This window comes from Schistocerca serialis, chromosome 1 (genome assembly GCF_023864345.2).
Source record: "Schistocerca serialis cubense isolate TAMUIC-IGC-003099 chromosome 1, iqSchSeri2.2, whole genome shotgun sequence".
NCBI classification, from domain to species: Eukaryota; Metazoa; Arthropoda; class Insecta; order Orthoptera; family Acrididae; genus Schistocerca; species Schistocerca serialis.
In genome coordinates, this window is record NC_064638.1 from 1,039,506,618 (window position 1) to 1,039,514,621 (window position 8,004).

Here is an 8,004-nt window from a genome sequence, read left to right on the forward strand (position 1 = left end):
TTATTCCTGGAATATTTTACGCAAGAGGCTAGCAACACAATTATGTCATGCAGTGAAGTAGTATGTTCTCGGGAAAAATAACAACTATAGCCGCTCGGAGTGCAACAAAGGAAGCATTTTTTGGCGGATTTTACATCATTCAGGCTGTTGCACTTGCAACTACTGAAAACGCTGCTGCTGCTGCTTCAGGAACTACGTGTTCGTCTGCCCTCTACACAGGTAGCCCTCGAAATTAATTGCACTTACATTAAGGCTATCCATATCGCAGAGGCAAACCAGTCATCCCACCCCGACAAGGCCATAGTTCGTGGACGGAACATTATCGATGGATTATGGCCCGTTGTATATCAATGAAGACTCTTAATACTAGGATTACGATAAGCAGTAACGAAACGGAGCAATTCAGAACAGTACTTTTTTCGCATAGTCACGCTTTTCCAAGTTAGCGCGTTGGAGACTCATTATCTGCCGTACGCCGATTGTCATTTATATCCCCAAGATTCGATCTGTGAGTGTCAGTCCTGCAGCAGACGGCTGCACCCAAAGGACAAAGGCTGGCGGTAGTCTACCCTGTGGACTCACCATGGAAAACCCTTCCTACTTTTTTGGGCTACTAATCTGTGTGGCTCTCGTTTCAACAGGCGAGGTATGTTCCACGAGAAATTCTCTTACATGTGTCGTATTTTGCCTGTCTTATTAAACGTCAAACTTACACATGTTTATGTTTGTACGCACGGCTACAACTAACAAAGAACCAGCCCTGACACGGTATCATGAGCAACGTATTTTTAGTGTTTGGTAGTCTAGGTATCATCCCGTCAAGTACTTTATATATGTTTTTGTAAGACTTCTTTTCTTTCCACTGCTTTTATGGCGTTCTCCATGCCGCTACATCTTATCCTACTTTTTTCGTCTCTTCATATCTGTTGCACTTTTCGTCCTGGTAATTCCCTCCACAGCTATGATGACAGTATAATCTTCTTGTTGAAAACTGCATCTTCAGCTGTGCCAGTCAACTGCTGACATATCCATTACTTTGGCCCTCTTGTCTAAGTTGAATGGGTGCAGAGATAAGCTCTAAGCCTGCCTCATCTTTCTTCACAGGAATTTGTCTTTAATGTTTTTCCAATTTTATTATAATTACTGCGTGACTTCTGCTTGTGTTTTATTGTCATTAGTTTGAGGAATTCAGACACTTCATTTCTCAACTCATTGTCTAAGGTGTTGTTAGTTGGTGTTAAGATCTACGGTTTTTACTGTACTCTTCCTTCCATTAATAAGTAGAATGTGAAAAGTTGTACTCCGTTTCACTTACTCTTTATAGAGCCAAAGTGCTTTTGATTAAGAACTTTTTCACAGCACGAAGCTAAGAAAAGGATTTGGATGTGACATTTTTCCAGCACCCACCTTAAGCGATTTTGTGAAATCACAGGAAAGTTGAATTTGTACTTAAGCAAAATGAAATGAAGCTGAATTGGTGGACCAAAAATTATTCATATCTGCATCTACATGGTTACTCTGCAATTCGCACTTAAGTGCCTGGCAGAGGGTTCATCGAACCATTTTCATACTACTTCTCGACTGTTCCACTCTCGAATGGCGCGTGGGAAAAAGGAACATCTAAATCTTTCCATTAGAGCTCTGATTTCTCTCATTTTATTATGATGATCCCTGCGTAGGTGGGTGTCAACAAAATATTTTCACATTCGGAAGAGAAAGTTGGCGATTGAAATTTCGTAAATAGATCTCGCCGCAAAGAAAACCGCTGTTGTTTCAGCGCCTGCCACCCCAACTCGCGTATCATATCAGTGACACTCTCTCCCTTATTGTGCGATAACACGAAATGAGCTGTCATTCTTTGCACTTTTTCGATGTCCTCCGTCAATCCTACCTGGTAAGCATCCCACACCGCGCAGCAATATTCCAGTAGAGGACGGACAAGTGTAATGTAGGCTGTCTCTTTAGTGGGTTTGTCGCACCTTCCAAGTGTTCTACCAACTAAGCGTAGTCTTTGTTTCGCCTTCCCCACAGTATTATCTATGTGGTCTTTCCAATTTAAGTTGCTCGTAATTGTAATTCCAATTTAAGTTGCTCGTAATTGTAATTCCAAGGTAATTAAGTCGAATTGCCACCCCTTAGATTTGTATGATTTATCCTATACCCAGAATTTAACGGACTTCTTTTTGTACCCATGTGGATGACCTCGCACTTTTCTTTGTTTAGTGACAATTGCCACTTTTCGCACCATACAGAAATTCCCTCTAGATCATTTTGTAATTGAAATTGATCGTCTATCGGCAGCTCGTGGTCCCGCGGTAGCGTTCTCGCTTCCCGCGCCCGGGTTCCCGGGTTCGATTCCCGGCGGGGCCAGGGATTTTCTCTGCCTCGTGATGACTGGGTGTTGTGTGATGTCCTTAGGTTAGTTAGGTTTAAGTATTTCTAAGTTCTAGGGGACTGATGACCATAGATGTTAAGTCCCATAGTGCTCAGAGCCATTTGAACCATTTTGAACTGATCGTCTGATGATTTTACTAGACGTTAAATTACAGCGTAGTCTGCAAACAATCTAAGGGGGGCTGTTCAGATTATCACCTAGACCATTTATGTAAATCAGGAACAGCAGACGGTCTATGACACTACCTAGCGCAACGCCAGATATCACTTTTGTTCTACTCGATGATTTACCGTCTATCACTACGAACTGTGACCTCTCTGAGAGGAAATCACGAGTCCAGTCACACAACTGAGACGATACTCCACATGCACGCAATTTGATTAATAGTCGCTTGTGAGGAACGGTATCAAAAGTCTTCTGGAAATCTAGGAATATGGAATCGATCTGAGATCCCTTGTCGACGGCACTAATTACTTCATGGAAATAAAGAGCTAGCTGTGTTGCACAAGAACGATATTTTCGGAATCCGTGTTGGTTATGTATCAATAAGTCATTTTCTTCAAGGTGATTCATAATGTTCGAGTACAATATATGCTCCAAAATCCTACTGCAATTTGAGGTCAGTGATATGGATCTGTAATTCAATGGATTAATCCTATTTCCTTTCTTGAATATTGGTGTGACCTGTGCTACTTTCCAGTCTTTAGGAACAGACCTTTCGTCAAGTGAGCGGTTGTATATGATTGCTAAGAATGGCGCTATTCTGTCTGCGTACTCTGAAAGGCACCTGATTGGTATACCATACGGACCGGAAGACTTGCCTTTCTTAAGTGATTTGGGTTGATTCGCAACACATAAGATATCTACTTTTAGGCCACTCATGCTAACAGCTGTTCTGGTTACGAATTCTGGAATATTTACTTCGTTTTCTTTCGTGAAGGAATTACGGAAAACTGTATCTAGTAACTCCGCTTTAGTGGAACCATCATCGGTAACATTTCCATCGCTATCGCGCAGTGACGGTATTGACTGTTTTTTTGCCACAGGTGTACCTTACATACGACCAGAATTTCTTTGGGTTTTCTACCACATTTTGAGACAATGTTTCATTGTGGAAACTATTAGAAGCATCTCGCATTGACGTCCGCACTAAATTTCGATCTTCCGTGAAACTTAGCCAGTCTTGGGGATTTTGCGGTCTTCTGAATTTGGCATGCTTTTTTCGTTGCTTCTGCAACAGTGTTCTGACGTGTTTTGTGTACCGTGGTGGATCAGTCCCGTTTCTTATTACCTTATACGGTATGAATCCATCTGTTGGTGCCGATACTGTATCTTTAAAATTAGCCATATCTGGTCTACACTTACTTAATTCAGTGGACCATAAAACTCTAACTACACTACCTGAAACATAATAGTTATCTGCATGACCACAAATCAGCGGGATGTTTCTGCTATACAAGGCGCTCATTATTTATCGTCGAACGGTAAATAATTATACCGCACAATCGCTAAATTATGACCATGTACACACACTACTGGCCATTAAAATTGCTACACCACGAAGATGACGTGCTACAGACGCGAAATTTAACCGACAGGAAGAAGATGCTGTGATATGCAAATCATTAGCTTTTCAGAGCATCCACACAAGGTTGGCGCCGGTGGCGACACCTACAACGTGCTGACATGAGGAAAGTTTCCAACCGATTTCTCATACACAAACAGTAGTTGATCGGCGTTGCCTGGTGAAACGTTGTTGTGATGCCTCGTGTAAGAAGGAGAAATGCGTATCATCACGTTTCCGACTTTGATAAAGGTCGGATTCTAGCCTATCGCGATTCAGTTTATCATTTCGTGACATTGCTGCTCGCGTTGGTCGAGATCCAATGACTGTTAGCAGAATATGGAATCGGTGGGTTCAGGAGGGTAATACGGAACGCTGTGCTGGATCCTAACGGCCTCGTATCACTAGCAGTCGAGATGACAGGCATCTTATCCTCATGGCTGTAACGGATCGTGAAACCACGTCTCGATCTCTGAGTCAACAGATATGGACGTTTGCAAGACAACAACCATCTGCACGAACAGTTCGACGACGTTTGCAGCAGCATGGACTATCAGCTCGGAGACCATGGCTGCGGTTACCCTTGATATTGCATCACAGACAGGAGCGCCTCGATGGTGTACTCAACGACGAACCTGGGTGCACGAATGGCAAAACGTCATTTTTTCGGATGAATCCAGGTTCTGTTTACAGCATCATGATGGTCACATCCGTGTTTGGCGACATCGCGGTGAACGCACATTGGAAGCGTGTATTCGTCATCGCCATATTGGCGTATCACCCGGCGTCATGGTATGGGGTGCCATTGGTTACACGTCTCGGTCACCTCTTGTTCGCATTGACGGCACTTTGAACAGTGGGCATTACATTTCAGATTTGTTACGACCCGTGGCTCTACCCTTTATTCGACCCCTGCGAAACACTACATTTAAGTAGGTTAATGCACGACCGCATGTTGCAGGTCCTATACGGGCCTTTCTGGATACAGAAAATGTTCGACTGCTGCCTTGGCGAGCATATACTCCAGATCTCTCACCAACTGAAAACGTCTAGTCAATGGTGGGCGAGCAACTGGCTCGTCACAATACGCCAGTCACTACTCTTAATGAACTGTGGTATCGTGTTGCAGCTGCATGGGCAGCTGTACCTGTACACGCCATCCAAGCTCTGTTTGACTCAATGCCCAGCCGTATCAAAGCCGTTATTACGGCCAGAGGTGGTTGTTCTGGTTAGTGATTTCTCGGTATCTGTGCACCCAAATTGCGTGAAAATGTAATCACATGCCAGTTCTAGTATAATATATTTGTCCAATGAATACCCGTTTATCATCTGCATTTCTTCTTGGTGTAGAAATTTTAATGGCCAGTAGTGTATACTGTCCAGTCACATTAATGAGACTCCTGACAAAAGGCTGAATAATCACCTTCTGCACCGCAGCACTTTGCGGGACATGCTGGCAGAGAGTGAGTCAGGTTCTGGTGGGTACCGACAGCGATGTGGAGCTGTGCCGGCTTCGATGACATGGCCAGCCGCACTGGGTATCTCGGTTGAGGATCTATGGCGCGAACAGTCAGGTCGAGCCAGTCCCACAGATTCTCGATTGGGTTTATATCCGAGGAGTTTGGTAGTCAGGGGAGTACAGTAAACTCGTCCCAGTACTCTTCCAATCACGGCCGTGCACTGCGAGAAGTATGTCACGTTGCCTTGTGCTGTTGGTAGATGCCATCGTGCAGAGGAAAAGCAGACTGCTTGTAGGTGTGAACATGGTCCGCGAGGATAGGTGGACCCTTGTGTTGATCCACTGTGCTTTCCCGAATGACGAAATAGTGAGATTCCTCAGACCATAATGCTCTCTCCTCCGGCCTGGACCCTTCCGAATTCTGTTCCAGGGTGTGCTTTCGGAAGTTTCACGCCGTACGCGACAACGCACACGTGTACGATTCATCCGAAAAGGACATCTGTCGCCCTCAGTGGACACCTATTCCCGGTACTGGTACGTGCAAATTCCAGCCTTCGTCGCCGATTAACAGCAGTCAGCATGGGTGCATGAAGCAGGCGCCAGTTGCATAGCACACACGCAGCATCGTTCGCTGAACGGACGTTCGCTACACCTCGGTTCATCTGGACAGTCAGTTGCTCAACAACAGCGCGTCTTATATGAATGTGTGGTGTCTGTTGTTTCTCACGTGTCCGAAAAAACAGACACCACTCATTCATATAATGTGATAGGCCTAGCTGGGGAATGAATCCACCATCTTCAGTGCAGATGCACAAACACGTCCGACCTCCGGTGGGAATGTCGGAAGAGCGAATATGGAGGAAATGGACAGGGGCTGCGGATAAGTGGCGCACAATGGGAGTGTGGGTCGGCCGTCAGGCGAGTCAAGGTAGTCCGTGTAGTTCCGATAACACTATGTTCCGGATGGCGCAGTGGTTACCGCACCTGTCTATTAAGCAGGAGATCCTGGGTTCGAATCCCGGTCCGATACACATTTTCACTTGTCGCCGCCAATTCCGCCTAATGTGCCAGTGCAGCTCACAGCAGTGATCTCTCCCCTTCCCTTTCCTTTCTTCCCCTCTCCACCTTGTAAGGGGTCCGTAGGCCCTTACTATAAGTTTTGCGACAGCACAGGTCGACAGGACAAACAATCGATAGTGTGTGTCGGGTTGCGAGAGCGAGAGCGAGTGTTGAGACAGTAGTGTGGTACGCGCTGCAGGCCGAGCCGGGTGGAGTTCTATTGCTGGAATGCAAGACCGTACCGACAAAGGGAGTGGCCATCGCCGTGGTTTAACCCCTTTGTGTTAGAAATATACGGGAAGGTGAAAAAGTATAATTAATAGAGTGATCAGTGATATTTTTGTGCCGATATTTGTAATTACGCGTCTACCGCGCCGGCATCATTGGATTACAGTGTTGGATTGCAGTGTTGGATTGTAGTGTTGGATTACAGTGATTGAAATTGCGTGTGACGATAATGAATAACGAAAGGACCTGTGCTGAGATTAGCCATTATTAATTCTGTACGACGAAGGCAGTGGCTGTCTCCTTACTTTGTGTTTTTGTGAGAATATAGGTCGTTGATTAATGAAGTTGTGTTGTTGTTCTTCCTGCCACCAGGCATTTCATTATTACAGCATTCGAGAAGGACAAAATGGAATGTAACAACTCCGTAGCAGTCCAATCCGATTGCCAGCCCCATTAGGTATACGGTCACATTAACTAATATCTATTTGGGCTGCTATCAGAATCCGATCGAGCGGGATAAGTCAGAAGATTAAACCAGAGTGATACAACCTTCAATTTACATATAGTTGCACGTTTAGTTGCCCGCACACATCTCGTTCACTCCAGTCATCTATGGCCCGGCACGGTATCCTTTCATCACTGCGCCACGCGAAAAGTTTACAGACTCGGCTGTTTCCTGAAATGCTTCTGTACTTGGTCCTAAAGCCATTTTTCATACTGAGCGAGGTGGTGCAGTGGCTAGCACATTGGACTCGCATTCCGAAGGATGACGGTTCAATCGCGCGTCCGGCAATCCTGATTTAGGTTTTCCGTGATTTCCCTAAATCGCTCCAGGCAAATGCCGGGATGGTTCCTTTGAAAGGGCACGGCCGACTTCCTTCCCCGTCCTTCACTAACCCGATGAGACCGATGACCTCGCCGTCTGGTCTCCTTCCCAAACAACCGAAACTCTAAAACAATTCTTCATAAATATGGGGACGGATTTCATTGTCTGGGAGAGGGAACTGGTTGAAATTCATTGGGACAGGGTATGGAGTTTATGCAGATGTAGAAACGGAGCGATGTGTGTGTGAGAAGGCGCATTGCAGAGGCTTATAAGGGTTGCTGATCAGAGGGAAAACGATGGATTATTGAAATCTAGTTTGGAGATAGCACAGGAGACGCGGAGGTGTTCATTGTTGGTGAGAAGGGGTCAATATGAAGAATACACGATTAAATTTGTAAGTGATTAGTAGATATATAGGGTGCAATTATCAGTACCTGTTATTGCCATCTCTGGCAGCAAATCAGCTCTAAATT

At 45.2% G+C, this 8,004-nt stretch overlaps 1 non-coding gene across 1 annotated transcript; it reads left to right on the top strand.

Moving 5' to 3' along the window:
- Positions 1 to 6,374: 6,374 nt before the first annotated feature.
- On the top strand, positions 6,375 to 6,449 carry Trnan-auu (transfer RNA asparagine (anticodon AUU)). Its single transcript has one exon. It is a non-coding gene; the product is annotated as a tRNA-Asn (tRNA).
- Positions 6,450 to 8,004: the final 1,555 nt, after the last annotated feature.